Source organism: Hoplias malabaricus, chromosome 3, assembly GCF_029633855.1.
Source record: "Hoplias malabaricus isolate fHopMal1 chromosome 3, fHopMal1.hap1, whole genome shotgun sequence".
Taxonomy (NCBI): Eukaryota; Metazoa; Chordata; class Actinopteri; order Characiformes; family Erythrinidae; genus Hoplias; species Hoplias malabaricus.
Window position 1 is genome coordinate 40,796,520 of NC_089802.1, and position 21,983 is coordinate 40,818,502.

General features: G+C 40.9%; 1 protein-coding gene across 1 annotated transcript in view; it reads left to right on the forward strand.

Moving 5' to 3' along the window:
- Window positions 1-1,044: 1,044 nt before the first annotated feature.
- The window catches only part of cntn3b (contactin 3b), a 122,851-nt gene continuing 101,912 nt past the window's right edge, over window positions 1,045-21,983 (forward strand). The window contains exon 1 of the mRNA XM_066663425.1: window positions 1,045-1,130. The gene's annotated coding sequence lies outside the window, so the exon portion shown is untranslated. The remainder of the gene's footprint in view (window positions 1,131-21,983) is intronic.

Consider the following 21,983-nt stretch of genomic DNA (forward strand, 5'->3'; position numbering starts at 1 on the left):
TGAGGACGTCTGAGAAAAGGAACGAGCCCCATAGCTCCACGGGTAGCACAGGGTAGAGGTCAGGTCGTCCTGCTCCTTTTAATGAGATACAGACCACCAGCACAGTGATAAATCAGTGACCCCTGCTTTAGCCACATTCTGACCTAGACTCACCTGCTCCCTATGGGGGGGGGGAATATAGGCTGAAAACGGGGAATAAACACCTCCATGCTAACCAGCTGGAGAAGAACAGACCTTCAGCTCACTGGCGTCGTGTGACATGTGTCTGTATCGCCTACGGGTCTCTCTCTCTCTCTCTCTCTCTCTCTCTCTCTCTCTCTGTCCAAACCACCAACTCCTATCATATATATATAGTTATATATTATGACCACATAGTTATAGTGACCACAAGTAACTCCCTTAACACTATTAACATTCCGTGGTGAACTGACCAGTGAACATGCTTCAAAATCCAAGAGGACCACATGGAATTGCATTGATTTAAACGTAAAGGCGTGTTTTACACTTTCCTCTAAAGTTACCAATTCAAAGAGGCATGTCAACTACAGTTCTCTCTCTCTCTCTCTCTCTCTCGCTGTGTGTGACAGAGAGAGAGAGAGAGAGCGAGAGAGAGTACCCACACAAACAGAGAAAGAGGGAGGTAGGGAGGGAGATAGATCGAGAGAGAGTGGGAGATAGAGAGAGAGAGAGAGTGAGAAGGAGGGCGCACTACCCTCCAGTTCGCTCTACTCCGAGGCACGGTGCGTCCTGCTGCTCTCTCCCCGGCTCCGAAGCACTGAGAGCGCGGCGTGATCCCTGGACTTTTCCCTGAACACGGAGCTCGCGGAGAGGGATTTTTTTTTGCGATTGTGTTTAGGGCTCGGATCTCCGCGTGGCGCGGGATCTTGGCTCCAGGCGCGTCCTCGAGGCTCAGAGAGAGAAAGAGGAGGAGAGAGAGAGTGGAGAGATGGTAGAGGAGGTGAAGAAGAGCGAGAACCTCAGCAACAGAGCTCCGTTCCTGCCCTAAAGTGGAGTTGGTAGAATACAATAAAAAAACACTATTATTAATAAAGAGGGAGAGTCCTCGCGCCTAATTGATGAAGAGGAAGAGAACGTAGGCGAAGGACTGTGGACGCCGCTGATAAACCTGGGTAAGTTGCATCAGAGCATCGGAGCTGTATCTCTGTACTCGTGCACTGCAGTGGAGCACTGTCCGAGTTTACTGCCCTGACCCCGGGTCCTGCTGCTAATGAGGCAGGCTGGAGCTCCAGTGTGGATCTGCTCGGGGTGAGGGGCCGAGGTATGGATGGTTTACTCAGGGTGAGATGTGGCTTGGTGTGGAAACATATCAGTTTCTGGAAGCTGAAAACTCTGTGCATATACAGGCATGAGGTAAGCCATAATGATGAGAAAGTTTCAATAAATGGGATTAGGATTAGCATCTCCTCACACTCTTACCTTCTCGTGATGACCAGATTCAGTACCTTGGAGAGTACTGTCATTCACACATAGCATTGCATAATTATGAGCTGCTGTTTTGTAATATTAAGGTGCTGTCTCATAATATCGATGTAGTGTCCTCTAATATTTACTTCTTGTCAAAGTAATGTGAAAAGACGAGGCCATTATTTTGTTTCAGAAAAACAATTGTGAGACAGCGCATCAATATTTGAAGTTAATCACAATTATGAGTTAATAAGTCATAAGTGAGGACTTCAACATTTAAAAAATAGCATGTCATTAATTTGTGATCATCATCATCTTCTTTTCCACTTAATCCACTTCAGGGACACGGCTTAAATATGTGATGGAAAATATTAATTATAAAACAGGACCTCAGTTGTTTCAGATATTAATAATGTTGAGAGATTAATTCATAGCAATTCATAATTATGAGATGGGACTTCAATATTTTTAGATTGTAAGACAAAATGATGAGCTGTGAGCACTTGATCACGACATATCAGGTCATAATTATGTAAACGGACCTGAATGTTTTTAGATAGTAAGTGAAACCTATGAGGTAATAAGTCTGTTATGAGTTAAGGCTTATTATAACTTTGTTATATATATTTTATAATAAAATATGCTGAGATAATAGTCATAATTATGAGATTATATGAGTGAACATCAGTATTTTCCAGTAGTAAGTAGGACCTTAAAATTTTGAGGTAGCATCATGTCGTAATTATGAGATACCAAGTCATAATCACAAGCTTGAACCTAGTTTTTCTGGGGTAAAAAATACAATTAAAAGGTACTATGTCTTAATTATGATAATGATGATAGGTAATCAATAATCGGGAATAGAAAGACATGAATGATTTTGAGGAGATAAGATCTCATTAATATGAGATACCTGCTTCCATAGTCGCTGAATCCTCCGCATGCCTGTAGTCTACTTTTTTTTTTTTTTGAGGGCTTTATGTGTACAGGAAATGGTGCTGCATTGTAATTAATATCATCCAGATGAATAGTTCCTATACAGATAAATGTGAGTAATTCTGTTCCCTCATTGGCAGCTGTTATCTGATTTGTGATATTTAGGAATAGACCGAACAGTTCAGCCATTCGCATCTGCTTCCATCTGGAGCATAAATGCTTTAGAGCCTGGTTTTGGGAAGTGAGGGCACCAGGCAGCACCTCTCATGCCTCACTGCCCCACTTTAATGCTCTGGTAGAGGGGCTGAATCAGGAGCCCTGAGGCAGGACACATTTAGTCGTCATGCAGACACTCGTTTCAGTCATCTGGAGCTAAAGTCCGGGTTAATTCTGGTCAGTCAGACTGAGCCATGGGGGAATTCAGGTCTCCCAGCGGTCAGGCTCATTTTAGACATCACGGGTAAAACCTGGGCTGATTTTGGTTATTCAGTCCTAGAGTCGGGTTAGATATACAGAGATGACGTCCGCATTATTTATATTACCCAGGGATGAAACCCCTGCTCAATTCAGACCCACGGATGACATCCAGTCTTATTCTAGTCATCCGGAAATGAAGGCCAGGCTTATTTAATGTATCCAGGGATGACGTCCAGCCTTATTTCAATGTCCAGGGAAGGAATCCAAGCTTATTTCAGTTATCTAGGCCTGGGCTTATATCCGCTATCCAGGTCAGGCCTTATTTCATTGAACTAGGGCTTTAGTCCGACTTATTCCACACTTCCGGGATGAACTCTTGGCTTATATGAAGCAGCTAGTGCTAAGATCCAGCTCATTTCAGATCCAGGGCTGAGGTGCAGATTTCCTTGGACTTATTCCACTCATCTGGGCTTTGGGCTACTCTTGGTCACCCATGGCTAGATTAAGGCTCATTACAGATTCAAGGGTGAAGTGTAGGCTTTGGTCGGTTGTCCATTGGCTGAAGGCTGAGGTCAGGGCTTATTTGGGCTTTGTAGTCATAGTCAGGCTCGTTTAAGTCATCCAGAGATGAAGCCTGGGATTATGTTCGTGATCTTGGGCTATCATCAGGCTCATTTTAATTATCTAGAGCCAAGTGCAGGTGTATTGCAGCGATTCAGGTTAAAGTCTGGGCTCATTCTGATCATCAACTCTACAGTTAGCTTCCTACTGACCTCCGGGCGTTAAAGTCTGAGCTCTTTTCACTGCTATTAAGTTAATTCAGGGCTCGGGCATCACTCTTTCTTCATATTTACTCCAACTTGCCACACATTTCCAGGTATGTGTGAAGAAAAGGCATTAAAAATAAGTCTGGACAGGTGCTGCCCGTAGTTCATTAGCCCCTCAGTTCCTCCAGAGGCCTCTCTGGACGTCCGCGTCGTAACTGTGTTATAATGCTCCTGTTTTAGCGCACCCTCAGGGCAGAGGGAAATGAGAAGGGAGACAGAGCGAGGAAAGAGAGGCAGGAGGAGGAGAGGGAGGAGGGAGGACAGAGGAAAGTCCTGGATGGAGAAGAATGGCCAGAAATGTAGTGGAGGGGATAGATATCATACAATGTCCCATGTCGGCTCTGCTGTCTTTTTTCTTTCTTTCTATTTTTTTTTTTCTTCCTAAACTTTGTGGTGTGACCCTTGTCAAAGATATGACCAGCCTGGCTTTGTTTAATCTGATTTAGACCTTCATACCGGCGTAGAGGATGGATCAATACTGTCAGCCTCCTGGTATCTCTGAACTCCAGCTCCAGGGAGAAAGGGAGAGAGAGGAGAAAGAAAAAAAGAACACAATGGATGTGAGTGAAACAGAAAGGGGAGAGAGAGAGAGAGAGAGAGAGAGAGAGAGAGAGAGAGAGAGAGAGAGAATTCCAGCCAGACACCGAGAAGAAACTGAAAGAGTGAAATAGAGTGAGTGAGAAACAAAGGGAAGGAGAGTGAATGGTGAATGAGAGACAGAGAGAGAGGAGTAAAAAAAGAGTGGAATATGGAGAGAAAGCAAGGTAGATACAAAGAAAGAAAGAGTGGGATGGAGTGACAAGCAGAAATACTTAGAAAGCAAGAAGTGATTTAGAGCGAAATAGTGAGACAGTGAGGGAGAAACAGAGAGATAGGAGAGCAAAGCAAAAAATAAAAAGAAAGAAAGACAGGGAGAGAGGGGGGTGTAAAGTAAAAGAAAAAAGACACAGAGCGAGAGAGAGAGTTTCAGCCAGACACACTCAAAAACGGGAGAATGAAAGTGAGTGAGTGAGAAACAAAGGGAGAGAGAGAGAGAGATGGAGGGGAGGGTTGGTGGGTTGCAAGATGCCTCTGGAATGTTTAGCTCTGTACACAGCACACATCTCCCATCATGCGCTATTCAGCAGGGAACGGCTCCGTCTCTTGTGTTCATGTTTATTTATAGGTGCATCTGGGATGCTTGGCTCATCTCATTTTGTAGCTAACAAGCACAGTCAAATTAGAGGTGAGAAGGATGGGGAAACAGTAGCGTGCAGAATTCAGTTTAAAAACTCACCCATCCAGTGCTGAACCCTTCTCCTCTGGGGCTCCTGCAGACCCTCATCCTTTTCATCTCGCCCCTCCAGCACCAAGGCTGCGTGAATAGTGCGTCTGATTACATGATTAAAGGCATTAATCTGTCACTTGTCAATCTCTCTAAGAAGTTATTTATACCTGCTTTATGTGTCTTTCTTGTTTCTGGTTTTCTTGTCTATCTCTGTGTTAGAGGTGCGTGATAGATGAAACTACATACTACAATTAGACTGCTTCCAGAACAACAACAATGGAGGGGGTGATAGAGTTTGTCCCATTTTGCTGCAGTAAGGGCTTCTATTCTGCAGAGAAGGCTGTACATTTAAGCAATAATACACTCTGTAACGTGAGATATTGGCAGTGGTGTGCTGTGGTCATTGGCACGAGGCCACAAGCTGAGTCCTAAAGATCAGTTACATCAGCGGCAATATTTCATATTATAGCACACACCTCCAGCGGATTATTGCAATTATACCATAGCTTGTTATCACCATTTATTTTTAGATTTTCAGATAAAGAAGGAGGAAAAGACGCACTTTGAGTTGGAAACAATCACAGAAACCACACATATAACATTTTCCTATATTTTATTACAATTACAATACACATCAGAAAGCAGAGAATCGGTCCACTGCACCATAGCTCTTTATTTTGTTCAAAAGAAGGTGCATGAACAGAAACCATTAAAAAAAGGCTAGGCATCCCACGCAGTCGGGTGTTGTTGCTAGGTTACATGTATTTTGCGGAGTAATACCAGAAGAGCTGCATGCCGTTATCGTGCAATATTGGCAATCCTTTTCTAATAAAATTTGCATTCTGCCATGAGACTGTCATGGAAGATTAGTTGATTTGTGTTGTGTCTTATATAGATGACACGCATTTAGGAATTGCCCCGCCCCCTTGTCTATGTCTGTCCAATCACATTACTGGACACATGTTTATGAGGGAGCATAAGGTTAAATGCAAAACAGACACAACGAGCACAGAGAAATAAGAGCACTGAGAAAAAACTTAGAAAACGAGAATGGAGAAGAAAGAGAACCGAGTTTTTATTACATCTTTGCCATATTTACTTGAAGGTTATATTTAATACTATTAATTAGTTAGTTAATTATTAATTAGTATATATCTGCTGATAATGTCATCAACTAAACATTCTGCTTATACAATAAATACATTCTCAAATATCAGTGTAGGATATATGGGTCTAATATTGAAAATTCACTGGAGGCACATATTTGCAGACAACAAAATGAGTCGGATAATTTTTGCATCACTGGCAGTAACGATTAACACACTATATATATTTTCCAGCAGTAATGGGCATCTACTCTCTGTTCCTCTTTCTCTCTATAGCTCTCTTGTTCTCTCTCATTCTCTCTCTTTCCCTTGCTCCCTCTCTCTCTCTTGGGGGAGGAGGCTGGTTTGGAGGACTGTGGGATGTGGGGTAGTGGTGATGATGGGGTTGAGAAACAGATCACTCCCCTCTCTGTTAAGAGCACTTACTCCCCTGGCCCTGTCACTTATCTCTGGGATTCACCCAAACATTTTGTGTGCACCGAAAAGAAAAAAAAGAGCAGGCTCTAAGCCTCGAGGAATCTCTCTCATTCTGCGCTCTGCTTTTGTGGAGCCCTGTGTGGAGAAAAGAATAGAAAGGGCAAGAAAGCAGAGAAAAAAGAAGAAGAAAAAAAAAACACTGCTGGAGTGATAAGAGGTTGGTGTACGTGGGGAATGCAGTTTGATCACAGGCATCCTCTCGTCCTCTTGTCCTCTCGTCCAAGACGAGGACGTCTGCTGCTCCTCTGCTTTTATTCCAGACTTTTTACGAGCGTTTTCTTGGGCTCAGTGCAGGACAAAAGAAAAAATCAGAAGAGTGATGAAAGCGATACTGTTGCAGTGATTGTATACCGCCTTTTGTCCAAGGCTCTTGGCAAAGAGAGCGCAATCTGTTGCTGTTTGCCGGAGATTCGGCTTTTCTCTCAGTTTAGCGACGTAAATAGCTGATAATTTGCCTGCCAGTTAATGGTGTTCAACGTCTGACCATCTGAAGATCTTTTCCAATCTTGGACACAGTCTGCTTTGTGCCGTTTGCCGAGGATTGAATGAGTGCGGTTTGAGAATACAGATACAGAGAGATGAGGTGATTCTTTAAAACCTCATTACAGATGGTCTGACCCTTAGGACTGAGATAAAAAACAAAAAAACAAAGCAATGACTGGCTAATGACCTCAGGTTCCTCTGGTTTTGAAGTTTGTTTTGAACAAAGCTTTGATGTCTGAAATAAAATTAATGCTGAGTCATTTTCTCTATTGGTCTGATGAACTCTGAACTCTGCCCATATTCATAACACCATGTCAGACTTATTTCTGTTTTAGAATACAGGTTCATTAAGATGCCCAGTGCACTATGTGTTGCATATTATTATTAAGCAGTATAGGCTCATTAAGGTGGTCGAGTGTCAAAGGCATGCAGATTAGATACACTGTGATGCAGAGTGCCCTCACATGAGCATGTGCCATATGGTAGCATTAATATTCAAAAACTGCAAGGGGAGATTGGTGGGATTTCATGTAAGAACACCAGAGGCTACCTCTTCAGATGCGCTAACACTAGAGCTAACCTGTACAACATTGTTTGTAGATGAAGACTCGTCTTCTTATATGCAAGTGTATTTTTATGTATGTGCACCTAGTTAACATTAGCTTAAGTGTAAATCCACGGTGTGTCCAAAGGTTTGTAGACACCTGTGACAATGACAGTTTGGGCAATCTCCAGAGAAAAATACAGCAAACACTCTGGAACGGCTGCACATGAGCTTATATTCTCCATGTCTAATGCTAAGTGTGGGCTGGAAGGGTATAAAATAGGCTGACCATAGTCCTCTTTTCCCAAACATGACTTCTTTTTGGGATGTGAAAAATACATCTTGCTGACATTTTCACATTTGCACAAGATTTCACATTGACTTAGGTGTTTCTAGTCAACACGTTCTCTATGTGGATTTATACATATTATACTTTTAAAAATGTTTAAATGTAAAATAAAATAAAATAAAAAACGTAATGTAAAAGCATGTTTTGTTTTGTGTCATACATTGTCACCGACTTACAAATTAGTGTACTTGAAATCCCCCAGCCACAACATCCTAACGATGATGGGTGTCTGTGTTTCCACACTGTGCTCTTTTTGAAGACCAATATATGGTCACCCTGTAAAACCCCCCTCAAATTTGTGGAGCTTACATTAAGGAGAAACACGTAATTATTATATAACTAGGCAGGTATGGTTTTAAAATCCAGCGGAGTAAACTAAAATGCATCATAGCTGATCATTTATGAATGATTCTAACACATTTGTTAGGCCTCAGAATTTTGAAGTTGATCGATTACTATTTCAGGCACTAATGACCCCATATTTATGAATTTAGCAGCTTTACATACTTTAGGAATTAGTCCAGAATCTAGAACTAGATTAAAAATCTGAGAATATGTCCTCTAGCTGATGTGGCTCTAAATTATCTGCACCAACAGATTTCGGAGTATCAGCATGAGATAAAGAATGAAATATTCTCAAAAAGTCAAAGCTTTGATGCTTAAAATCAAAGTGACACAGGGTCATTTTCTCTTTCACAAAAAGCTCCTGCTCTTAGATTAGAGAGCTCAGAGTTTTGTCCCTGTTGGTGTGTTCTTTTGATTTGATGGCACTGGTCATTAAACCTCTAATGGTCATTAAACCAGAAGCCTCTGCACAGCTTGAGGTAACAGAGGAGGAGTTGAAAGAGACAGAAATTTAACTTGGTGAGCTTTTTAATAAGAGTAAGTGTCAGAATTAAAAAAAAAAAAAAGATCTCAAACACTTACATGCAGAATACTCCAATGAGATCATAGGGATTAAATAGTTAGCAAAATATTACAAACCAAAAATAGTGAAGTTTCTGAAGGACTGCTTGTAAACAACAACAATGAGAATGAGCTGCTAAATAAGTCTCTTTGACATATGAACTTCAGATAAACTCTAGTGCATCAGGTCCAGAAAAGTGGTCCTTTCACACATGCAGATTTTTAGTGCCAGAGTTGTTCCCAAAGTGGGAAATGTTCCACATGCTTTTTGGTACTGGACAGTGCTTGCGGGAGATACTCCGGGACCTTTGCGGCTCTGTTCACACATGCACTCATTGTGACTTTACCTGGAGCTTTTACTAGCGAGCAAGCAGTATAAAGTCCATTAAAAATCTGACAAATGTTGCAGGCGTTCACTTTCACACATGCAGCTACTTCAGGTAAAGTCCGGAACATGTCTGGGTTACTGTGCATGTGATAAAGGGGCTATACAGACAATGGTACCCTGGTTGGTATAAAACCTGGCTGTGCATTTCTTCAGATGAATCTGATCCAGAGGAAGACGTACAGTCATATAGCTAAAAAGCTTTATTTTAGCTCCTCCTAAACTGAGACAACCTCTGCTGCCGTTTCTCAGATTAGGACTAAACCAATGGCAGGTAGTCTTATTTAGATTTCACTTCTTAATCAATCTAACTTGACTCCCCTCTGAGAATCAAAATGCTTCATTAGAGATGAATTGTTGACTGGTTTAAAGTGACATGAAAAAGGCGATGAAGTATAAAGGGAACATAAGAGGTACAATAAACTGTCTAGGAGGAAGAGAAAGAGACTCTGGGGATTTGTGTAATGATCAAACAGCTGTGGTGTGTCCGGCTGACGGAGCAAGAAGATATTCAAAAGTTAGCACAGTGTGTATTCTACTTTTTCTGATTTGAGGGTAAATTTGAAAGATGAAGTATTGCAAACAGAAACTAACAAAAAAAAAAAAACATCTGAAAATGGTGTAGCTGTCATTCATAGGTACCTGTTAAAAGTAACAGTAGATGAGTGTGTGTGAACAAGTACATATAAGTAGTACATATATTTACATTTATATTTTAGATTTTCGGTTGAATCCATTATTTACACAGAAGATTTTGCTGACATTGTGTGCAATTTTCAAGATGAATGGACCAATAGAAATGCTGCAAAATAACTTGACTTTTTATTACTATTTTGATTACTATCTCAATATTTTGACATCTCATAGTATCTTGAAATATTGAGATAGCAATATCATATATTAACTCTCCCTGGTGTTCCTTTACTAGCCACGCCCTTTCTCCTCTTGTGACTTTCACAGATGTTCCTTATTTGTTAAGCCATTGGTCACAAACCTTACCCATAAAGGGCCAGTGTGGCTGCAGGTTGTCATTCCAATTAAGCAGGAGCACACCTGATTCTACTTGTCTGATCTACTCCTTCTCTAAACGGTTATACAGGCTTCTGTTTGGTTGGAATGAAAACCTGCAGCCACTCCGGCCTTTTGTGGATAAGATTGGTGACCCTGTGCAAAGCTTTGTAAGTCCTGTTCCTGGTCTCAGTCTTTGTCAGTTATTTGTGTTTTGTGATTCAAGGTTTGTGTGTTGTTTTTTATTGGTTATGGTCTTGTGGCCCTTTTATCTTCAGGTTCATATCTTGGATATTGATTTTTTTTTTTTTTTGTAGCTCTCTATGTTGTTCTCATATTTGCTGGTTCCTTTGCATCCTTTGCATCTACCCATCTAATCTGTGTTTGATGTGTTGGTAATGGGAACAGAGGTCAAAAAACTTAAACAAATCCAATAGGACATGAGATGTTAGAACTGTTGTAGTGTTTTCCAAAGATGGGACAGGGATTGTACTTATGAATACTGAGGAAATTTTGCATACACATCGAGTTTCATATAGGTTTGTAAATTACACAAACACACCAACCACTTCCTGAACCACTGAGGCTTCAGACGTCATCAGTGACGCCTTTAAAGAGGCCAGCCTCGATGTGCGCTTCATGAAAGACTTTGTGTATTTCTTGACACATGCTCTGAAGCCTCGGCACAGTACGATCCATCACTAGATATTACTTGTCTCCTCTATCAGCTGCTGCTTGTTTCAGTCTAGGCTTCAGTTTTAGCTTTTCATTCCTAGTGCTTATTTGTTTCTGTCCTTCTGGTTTGTGTAAGTTGTAGATTCTAGATTTTTTTTATCCTGCCTTTGTTCTCATTATTACTCTAATTTCTAGTCTCTGTTTTATGATTCTCTCTGGTCTTGTGTCCTTTTTCCTTCCCTTAGTTAAGTTTTATAGATTTTTGTCAGCTTTGTTTATTTCTCTAGTTTTGGTGTTTAGCCTTATTTCATATTTCATGGTGCCTGATTGTATGTAGTGCTGGGTTATTTTCTTGTTTCCTATTCACTTTTGACATTGTGTGTGTGTGTGTGCGTGTGTCTGTGTGTGTGTGTGTGTGTGTAAGAGAGAGAGAGAGAGAGAGAACATAAAATACAAAGCAGTGCTTTTGGGTTCCATAACAAGGTTTATTTCTAACAATTCATTTAATCCAGCTCACATCTCTAATTCTCTTATTTCCATTCACTCACTTCTAACCATGTGCAGTCCAAATCATGTGAGGGATGCTGATCGCATAGTGATAGTCCATAAGGTGTAGTAACTCATCCCTTTTTCATTATATTGTGGGGGAAAAAATATGCACAATTGAATGTTACTTACACTCCATTTGGACAATGCATTACTTACTGTTTTCTAGTTTGCATTAGGTTTAACTTGTATCAGACTTATCCTATATGTGCACTTTGTAATCATCTATGGCTCTGGTCATTCTACTGATGTTGTGATGTGAGTCCTTCCAAGCTGATTTCACATGGACCTTTTTGCTTGATGAAGGTTGAAATTTTACAGCATTAATGCCTTAATAAATAATGCACTTCAAGCTCTGTGTGAGGATGCTCTTTGTTTTCCCTGTGCTTGGTTTTTGTCTCTTGCTCCTGTACCAGACTCTGTCAAGATGTGCACACACTCCTTTTGAACTTTTGCATCATCTCCTCCTTTGCACAGTGGAGGCTGTTATAGCGGTGCACAATTGGTTGCTTATTTCCGTTAAGGAATATATGCTCTTCAGGATAGTGAAGTGTCAAATGCATGCAAATCAGATTCGCTGTGATGCCGAGTGCCCTCGTACGCACACGTTCCATATGGCAGTCGAGGGAATGCAAATATTTTCCTGCTACTGGGGTTCTCTGTGCCACCGTCCAAGGCTGAGCAGCCTATCAGTGACAATGACAAGCCCTGGACACATTCTGTGTTGGCAGGTGGAGCGTGTGTGTGCTGCATGCTGCAGGATATAGGGATGCAGCGATATGACAATGGGAGGCTGATGTCTGATGTAAGTCATATAGGTATAGATAATCATTTCTTAAATGCAGGATCGGAGATTTGATCTACTTAGTTTACCAACATTTTATTATCCATGCAATGTAGCATAAAAATCCTTTACAATTACTTAGTTTTTTCATATAATAACTGTATGAAATGTCAATCATATGTAAACATCTGTTCAATATATTTTAAGCATATATCGGACAATATAACCAAATACTACATTTTTAAAAAATGTATACAAATTAGTTGAAGGGGGGAGGGGTTTTGCTACCTCCTCCAATATGTACATAGTGCAGTTTCTGCAGTGCTGAGCCCAGAGTAGCAATGACACAGGATCTTCTCCAATTTAGGGTTACGGTGTGTCCAGAGCCTACCTGGAATCACTGGGTGCAAGGCAGGAATACACCCTGGAAGGACAACACACACACTCATACCTACAGACACTTTTGAGTCGCCAATCCACCTACCAATGTGTGTTTTTGGACTGTGGGAGGAAACCGGAGCACCTGGAGGAAACCCACGCAGACACAGGGAGGAACACACCACACTCCTCCCAGACAGTCACCCGGAGCGGGAATTGAACCCACAACCTCCAGGCCCCTGGAGCTGTGTGACTGTGACACTACCTGCTGCGCCACCGTGCCACCCTAGATGCAGCATATTTTATGAAATTTCATCCACATGCTTAAGAATGGTGAAATATATTTAGTACACAATGTACATATTTCCTTTGAATAGTCCTTTAGACAGATGTGTAAAAATTCTTTAGACCAGACTGTGCACATTTGGTCAAAAAACTATGCAATCCCCATTTTTAATTAAAATAGAATGTGAAAATGATACAATTACTTTAAAATAACCAGCTGCTGTTTGTACAAATGTCTTAAGAAATGCTAGTGTCTGAATTCCATAGCCATCACATACTTCACTGTGCCGCTGACACTGATATGTGGGTCAATTGTATTTTTATCTGTGGCTAAATATTGTTCTTGTGCAAATGTATTCACAGAGCTCCCAGCTTGTAGGTTTTATTCTGTTTTTGTTGCAGTGAAATAAAGCACAAACACTGGATTACATTATAATTTTTATGAACATTATTCTATTTTAATAATTAAAATGAGCTGAGGAAGACTGGGAAGTGTTTGTGTCAGATTATGTGTCAGAGAAATGGAGACTGCCTCTTCAGATAAAGTAAAACCAGAGCTTATCGGTGCGAAGCTGGATGTTCATTGGGACTCTTTGCTGGCATGTCGGTTTTTCGGGGAAAATAATTTTCATTTAACTAACCTCAGATATAATTGTTAGCTTAGTTAGCATAAATGTTGTGCTATTTCTCACATTACTTCCTTCACAAGGTTATTTTCACAATGCACAACGCACTTACTTTCAGAAACTAATTCCTAAGTTATTGTATGATGGGGTGGTTTCCCATACAAGTCTAGGACTGCACTGATAGCAAGGAGAGGGCAGACCACTGTTGACCCACTGAGGGCAAAGTTGGATGTCCACTAGTGTTTTACACAGCGTTTTCTGGGAGGACCACAGCTGATTAAACAGAATTTTAGACAAATTGCCATTTTAGCACTTTTCCATTCACGGTCCAATTTACATTTTTTTCCTTCATTGGGTTTGCTTTGTTATTCTTTATAAATAAGATTAGTAAATCATTTTAATCCAGCACAGAGTCCATAATCATTTTATATCAGGCTTATACTCATTATTATATCTCTCATAGTGGTTGGTAATATTTGTATTAGTGTGTTTTCCAGAATAAAAGTCTCTGTGAATGTAAAATCTGTTTGAGGAGATTATAAATTAGTTCTATCCTGTACATCTGATTGTAATCTGAGTGGTCGGATGGTGGACCAGCAGTGGTCTACAGTCAGTGGTGTGACAGCCTTTTTATGCCAGTGGACCTATATATACTCGCTGTCTGTTTTAAGCCTAGGAATATATATATATATATATATATATATATATATATATATATATATATATATATATATATATATATATATATATATATTAGTGCCGTTTAAACACAATGTAGACATTACACTTAAATATTAGTCCATCATTTTTTTTTTTTTTGTCTAGTCTTCTATTATGCAAACAGAAAAAGATTCTGGTATTTGAACTGCCATCTGGCTCAGCTGAACTAATATACCTCTAATGTATATTTTATTTGAATGTGATAAAAAACCACCTCCAGAAGAGTTTAAACTTCTTAACATGGCCATGTGGTGGTGATTATCTTGAGTTAAATAAACGCTTAGTGCTGGGACTGAGCATTTTCACTTTGCGACTACGAATTTACAAAGAAGGTCTCCAAAATCCATTGTACCTTTGGCCTTGTACATCCTTTATCCTACCTCCAAATCAGGTTATTGTCTTCAGTCAGTGTCCCATTGTCTCATGTATGTCTATCAGTGAGCTGCTGGTATCGTATGTCCTGCACTTGTCTTCTGTTTGTTCACTTTCATATATTTATATACTTAGCTTAGTTGAATTTAGTCTATTTTTTTGTTAAATGTTACTGCATCTTGGAGAGGAGAGTAACATAATTTCATTCCTTTGTATGTCCTGTACATAGTATGTCCTGTACATAATAAAACTCTCTTGACTCTTGAAAATAAGGATTCAGAGAGCCAGTGTTTCCTACATCACAAACTGAAGAAACCAATCCTAATTCTTCCATGCCAGTGGTGAAGGGGTGGGTAGAGAGAGTGAGTTTCTGGACTAAAACATTTCTAAAACTATTCAGTCCAGATATTTATAATACTTGTACATTGTGATTCATTTACATGTTATTTTATGATTGCTAAGCATGCCCCCACACACTGGTGTTGCTGCTTACTAAATCCATCCAAAATCTGTATGATTTAAAAAAAAAAAAAAAAAAAAGTTCTGAGAGTGTTACAGACTTAGGGTTAAGTTTAGGTTTAGAGTTAGGAGTAAGTTTAGGTTTAGGATTAGGTGTTAGGCGTTAGAGTGAGGCAAGAACAAAATGTTGTTGTGTAAACCATTTAGAGTTAGGTTTACACGTACGTTTAGTGTTAGGGCTAGGGTTTGGTTTAGGGTTTAGTATCTAATTTAATGTTATTTAGGGGAGGGAGGGTTAGGTTTACATATATTCAATCAACTTTTTGATTGCCGGGTTGACATAACTTGGCACAAACATCCACAAATATATTTAATACACTTTATGAATGCCAATTATATTTGGTGCACACTGCAGGGATGGGTGGTATTGTTGAAGGAGGAGGACAGCAGTGTTCCATAACTCCCCTGCCCCCAATTGTCTTGTCAGCTGTGGAGATCAAACCAGAAACGTCTAGTCCTTAGTCCACTTCTCTTACCCTTAGGCTACAGATGCTCCAAAGGTGTTGAGTTATGTCTAAGCCACTTAGACAAGGCATTATCTTTCAATTTTTTCAAGTAAAGTTTACATTTGTAACTCTAAACAGAGAGGAGCTTTTAGGGATTTAATGGAACACTGGATGAAGACTTTGATGAAAATAATAATTGTTTATTATTTGCTGGGTGCTTTAGATGATTTGTAGTGCCTTAATAACACTATAGGCTTTGGAACACGTCCTTGAATGCAGGTGTGTACATTTCCAAGATTGAATTTGATGTGTTTACGTGTAAGATATATTTTTTTAACAAAAGGTGCTATCAAAAAACGATTACTATTGCATCTTTGTTCAGTTGTGAAACCTGCGCTGTCTGCAGAGGCATTAATAATTGATATCAGATGTCTTTGTTGTTTGAGGAAGATGTGAGTCTCAGTGTTGATTGATACTTTTGGGATGCATAATGTGGCATCATTTCTCTGTACCAAGATATATATATATATATATATATATATATATATTTTTTTTTTTATTCTCTGACAGCCTGATTGTACCGGTTTCGGTTTATCACCTTTGGGGAGCTGTGTATGGTCATGTCTTCTCTTGAGGTCCCCAAGTGTTTGCCATGATCAATTGGTCATCCACAGAGTACGATGGACGATTGATTACTTAAACAGGGATTACAAAGCGGCTTCACTGCATCATGAAGCAATACAGCTGACAAGAACATGGAACCCATTGTGAGAGCATGAAATCCATCGCAACCATTGTAGTGGGCTTTTAGTGTTGAGCGCTCACCATTACTACCAAGCAATTTATCTCCACCCTTTTCGTCCCATGAGTCCATGCGTTTATCACTGGGAGTATTAGAGCGTAAAGTACCATTTACACACAAACAGGCGAATCTGTCAAGTCCTATCCAGTGGAAAGGCAACTTTGACCAGAACATTGGAGAGGATGGCCGCACACTACAGATAAGAACGTCTGGAGGGTTCGCTTTAGTCTCCACTTTGTAGATTTTGAAGGGTGTTTTGAAACATAGGCATGGGCCACTAATGCTCAAGCATCTGCTTCATTAACTGACAGCAAGTGACAAGCATATAAAACCCTTCATATCTTGGCTGGCTTTATGTGATTATGTTGCATTAATATCACATTATGCACACAACGTGTTCTATAGTGGAGTAACATGATGCTATTTATTGTGATGAATTATATCACACTTCGTCACAATTTGCTTTCCTGAGCATATCATGGATAGTATCAGTACTTCACACACAAGCTGTGTTTCATGACAAAGAAACCATAATTAGATTATAATTAGCAAAACGTAGCGTATTACAGCTGGTACAAAACCTAGTATCTCCATTTTGTTTTGCCATTTTAAAATTAATTATTTATTTCAGCATGATTTACTGGAGACATATTACTGGGGAAAAAAAAGAAACAATATTCACTTCTCCAGTGCACGCATGCATTAATGTGAGGATCTGGATCCCAGCAACCCACACATTGTGAAGCAAGACCGCACAGTATTTTTTCTATGAGCTGCCTGCTGCATCTTTCAAAGAGTGCAAAGACTTTAGAGCTGCCTTGCCTCCTCATCTGAGTCTGTCCAATCACAGCACTGGACCCATGTTTATGTGAGAGCGCAGAGATGAAGTTAAACTGAGTAATAGAGGCACAACAAAATAAGAGCTCTGAGTAAAATCAAAGAAAACAAGAACAGTGAAGAAAGAGAAACAGGTGGAAAATGGTTAAAAAACAGAACTTCTGCTGCTTGTTCCTCACTGCTGTGCACTCAGGGTCGGGGTGAACAGCAAGCGGCTCATTATCATTTAAAGGAACAAGCGCTGGAACTGACTGCTCCTAACAGGGCTGTTTTGGCAAGGAGATAACACTGCTGTGGGGTTTTTTGGTCATTGCTCATTAAACAGCACAATATAAAAATTTTTTTTTTCTAGAAATTATACAGTGTACAGGAGGGTGTGCATGGATTATATAAAAATATTATGTAATTTTATATTGGGGACTTGACTCTCTGTGGATTTCAGTTATAAATGTATTGTGTAAATATTGTGTATATGTAACGAACATCAATGAAAATACCAAAAAAACTAAATTAACTCTTGGTTCCTTTGCTTGAAGCATGTGCCAAAACAAGAGCAGGAATCCTCCTCATTTGGCACTGTAATAGGAGCGGTCAGTGGATTTCATTATACACCGCTATTGTGGAGGTGAGGCAGCAGCACCTCATTACGTCTGGCAGCGCAATCTTGAGCTTATCGTTCTGCTCCTCACACTCAATGGATAATAATAGCACACTGTCCTTATGGGGACACATGAGAGATTGCTTGTAATTACAATGCACGCCGGTGCGTTTGGCGAGGGCTGGGCCCTTTTAGATTCTGCCACAGACAGTTAGGAACAGGAGGCCACACTTTGCTGTTTTGTCAGCTCATTATCGTTTCCATTCTGCTCCGAAATGTACTCGTGGAATATAGACCCGAACAGTTCTCTGACGGAGTGGAAACTACAGCTCGCATTTAAAAAATCCCACTGAATGACATCACCACCAGCCGAGGACTGCGCCCGCCCAAACTGGAATATAGACAGCGTAGAAGAAACTTTTTTTTTCTTTCTCAAATGTACCTGAAATAAAGAACCAGGCTTTGGAAAGTTCTCCAAAGAACCCTTTGTACAACTCTTCCTTATAAAATCCATGCGTGGATGGATACCACAGGTTAGCTTGAACTGCCACTGGTTCAGCCCGTGAAATCCGAATAGCTCCTGGTAGTCGAAAAAGAGGGAACCTGTGCTCTACCAACTGTGCAAACTCATTTGCACACGGCCTCTGGTGAGTCGATGGTTGTCTCTCAGGAGCTGGGGTTCAATTTCCACAGGGGTGAGGCATTCCCTCGCTTAAGGGCAAGGCTACACACTTCCACCAGTTTGGAGTTTCCTGCCAGCAGATGCCCCGTTGTTTTCTGAGTTGCAGGATTTGATCTGAGTTCAGGGGGCTGGGTCTGTGGTAGCATGAGCAGATGAGTGAATCTATTTTTACCATGTCACTACAAAGACACACTTGATTATGGTACACAACAACAATGTGTAATTGCTTATGTATTTACTGTTAAAGATGGATTCCCACTGTATAACTTACATAAACAGCTATGCACCAACTTCATTTTATACTATCCATCCATCCATCCATTATCTGTAACCCCTTATCCAATTTAGGGTTACGGGGGGTCCAGAGCCTACCTGGAATCATCGGGTGCAAGGCGGGAATACACCCTGGAGGGGACAGTTTATACTATTGTTTGTATTATGTTTAATAATTAAAACATTACGTGTAATTTAATGAGAGCAAACTAAAGGCAGTACAAAATATACTTACAGATGTGGTACTACAGTGATCCCTCTGTAACTGTGAATACAATACCACTGTGTGTGTTCAGAGGAAAATACTGTCTCCCTTTTTTCACAAGGTAAAAGTTCTGGGTCTTAGAGCCCTCTTCAGAATGGCTTCATTTAGCACCTGTTGCTTTAAATAATAATGAGCCTCTCACTTTTCACCCCAACCTGAGCGCACAGCAGCGAGGAGCAGAAGCTCTAGTTTTAGCTGTTTTTGCTCAGTTCTCTTTCTTCTCCATGTTCATTTTCTCTGATTTAACTCAGTGCCCTTATTTCTCTGCTCTCATTTTGTCTGTTTTGCTGTGTTTAACCTCATCTTTGAACTTTCACATATATGCGGGTCCAGCAGTGTGATTGGACAGACTTTTTATTTTTTACATAATATTCCACCTTTACTGTGTGATTATACAGTGTTTAGAAAATTTGTATAAGTTCTTTTTAGACCAACAGGTTCTTTTTAGAACAACGCTTTCTGGCACCTTCACAATCACAGTAGATGCGGGGGGTGGGTTTGCAAAAAATATATATGTTTATTAACTTTTTATATTTGTACTCTGACATTTTCTTACGTTTGTACATATAATTATATTTTTTGAATTTATAGAAGATATTAATGTCAGGTGAGAAATGCATCATGGATTTTCAGGTGTTTATAGACCCCTGGTTGAGGAGGAAAATCCCCCCAGAGCAGAAAAGTGTGCCCTGTTCATATGAGGGGGAAAATGATCATTTCTAATGACCATGTGCTGTTTATTTTATTTTGTAGCTGTATAATTAATGTCTAATAAATATTCTGAACTAGTAGGATGATTGGATCTGAGATTTTTTTACATATTGCCCAGTTTGATTTAGTCGGAGTGTAGGTCAAGTTCTCAAAATTGGCACCCAGTTCCCTGATGGAGTGGAGATTCCAGCTCAAATTAAAATATGCCACCAAATGACATCATCAGCATTCGCAGTATCAGGGCCTTTAATTCTCTCATTTCTGCATTTGGTTGAAAGTGGAGCTGTGTAATCTCTACTGACAGGAAGGCCAGTAAGAGGCTGCATCCCACCAAACTTAAGTCTCCATGCAGACCCCCCTCTGTCCTCCAGTCGCAGCAGACTCCCAGCGATTATTCACAGCAGCATCATCATGCTGAGCCAAGGCCTTCGCCCGGAGATTATACAAGCCCTAACCAAACCAACCCGCTCATCCTTGCTCCAGATCTCTATTTCTGGGGGTTAGGAGCCACAGCTTGTGGAAGGCAAGAGAAATCTTGGCTTGAGCCAAAGCCCAGGAACAGACTGTGTGTACAAATAATTCTGTACCTCAGGGGTGACATCTTTAACTGCACTGGGACTATTCATCGCATGCTCAGAGAAGACAGGCTTGTTTGCTAGGCTGAATGCAGCGAAAAGGTTTTGCATTTGCTCTGTTCTGGAGCGGAGACAGTTATTGGCATCCAAAAGAAAAATGGGATACAAGTGGAGAAGGGTTCTGTTTTTCAGGCAACATTTTCTCATGGCTCCCAAATGGCACGCTTGGCAATCTAAACCAGGCAGCCTTGGCATGGCAGAAAAAAGAAAAAAAAAAAAAAAAGGAAAAACGTCTTTTTAAAAAAAAACAAAAAACAAAATAATAATAAAGATGCCAAAATGGAAAGTAGACATTGTAAAATAAAGCCACTTGTGCATTGTTTGTTCTCTAAAGAACCTGAAATGTATTTCATTCATTCATTCATTGTCTGAAACTATTTATAACGTTCAGGGTTGCGGTGGGGCCGGAATCACTGGGCGCAAGGCGGGAACACACCCTTTAGGGTGACACACACTCACAAATTCACTCACACCTACGGACACTTTTGAGTCATCCATCAAACTACCAATGTGGGTTTTTGGACCGTGGGAGGAAACCGGAGCACCCGGAGGAAACCCACGCAGACACAGGGAGAACACGCTACACTCCTCACAGACAGTCACCCAGAGAAAACCCACACAGACACAGGGAGAACACACCACACTCCTCACAGACAGTCACCCAGAGGAAACCCATGCAGACACAGGGAGAACACACCACACTCCTCACAGACAGTCACCTGGAGGAAACCCACGCAGACACAGGGAGAACACACCACACTCCTCACAGACAGTTACCCGGAGGAAACCCACGCAGACACAGGGAGAACACACCACACTCCTCACAGACAGTCACCCAGAGGAAACCCACACAGACACAAGGAGAACACACTAAATTCTTCACAGACAGTCACCCGGAGGAAACACACGCAGACGCAGGGAGAACACACCACACTCCTCACAGACAGTCACCCGGAGGAAACCCATGCAGACACAGGGAGAACACACCACATTACTCACAGACAGTCATCCGGAGGAAACCCACGCAGACACAGGGAGAACACACCACATTACTCACAGACAGTCACCCGGAGGAAACCCACGCAGACACAGGGAGAACACACCACACTCCTCACAGACAGTCACCCGGAGGAAACCCACGCAGACACAGGGAGAACACACCACATTACTCACAGACAGTCACCCGGAGGAAACCCACGCAGACACAGGGAGAACACACCACACTCCTCACAGACAGTCACCCGGAGGAAACCCACGCAGACACAGGGAGAACACACCACATTACTCACAGACAGTCACCCGGAGGAAACCCACGCAGACACAGGGAGAACACACCACATTACTCACAGACAGTCACCTGGAGGAAACCCACACAGACACAAGGAGAACACACTAAACTCCTCACAAACAGTCACCAGGAGCGGGAATTAAACCCACAACCTCCAGGTCCCCGGAGCTGTGTGACACTACCTTCTGCGCCACTGTGCCACCTAAAATGCATTTTAAATAGTTTAAAAAGAATCAAGCTTTTAAAAGTGGTTCTTCTATGCCATTGCTCCAAACAACACTTTCTGGCATGTTCATATTTAAAAGCCTAAATGAGTCTTTTAATAATCACCTTAGGGCAAGAATTGGGACAGACTGGGAAAACCTGTTGTAAAATCCAAGTTCTAGACATTTTTGGTGATTGAGTAATCTT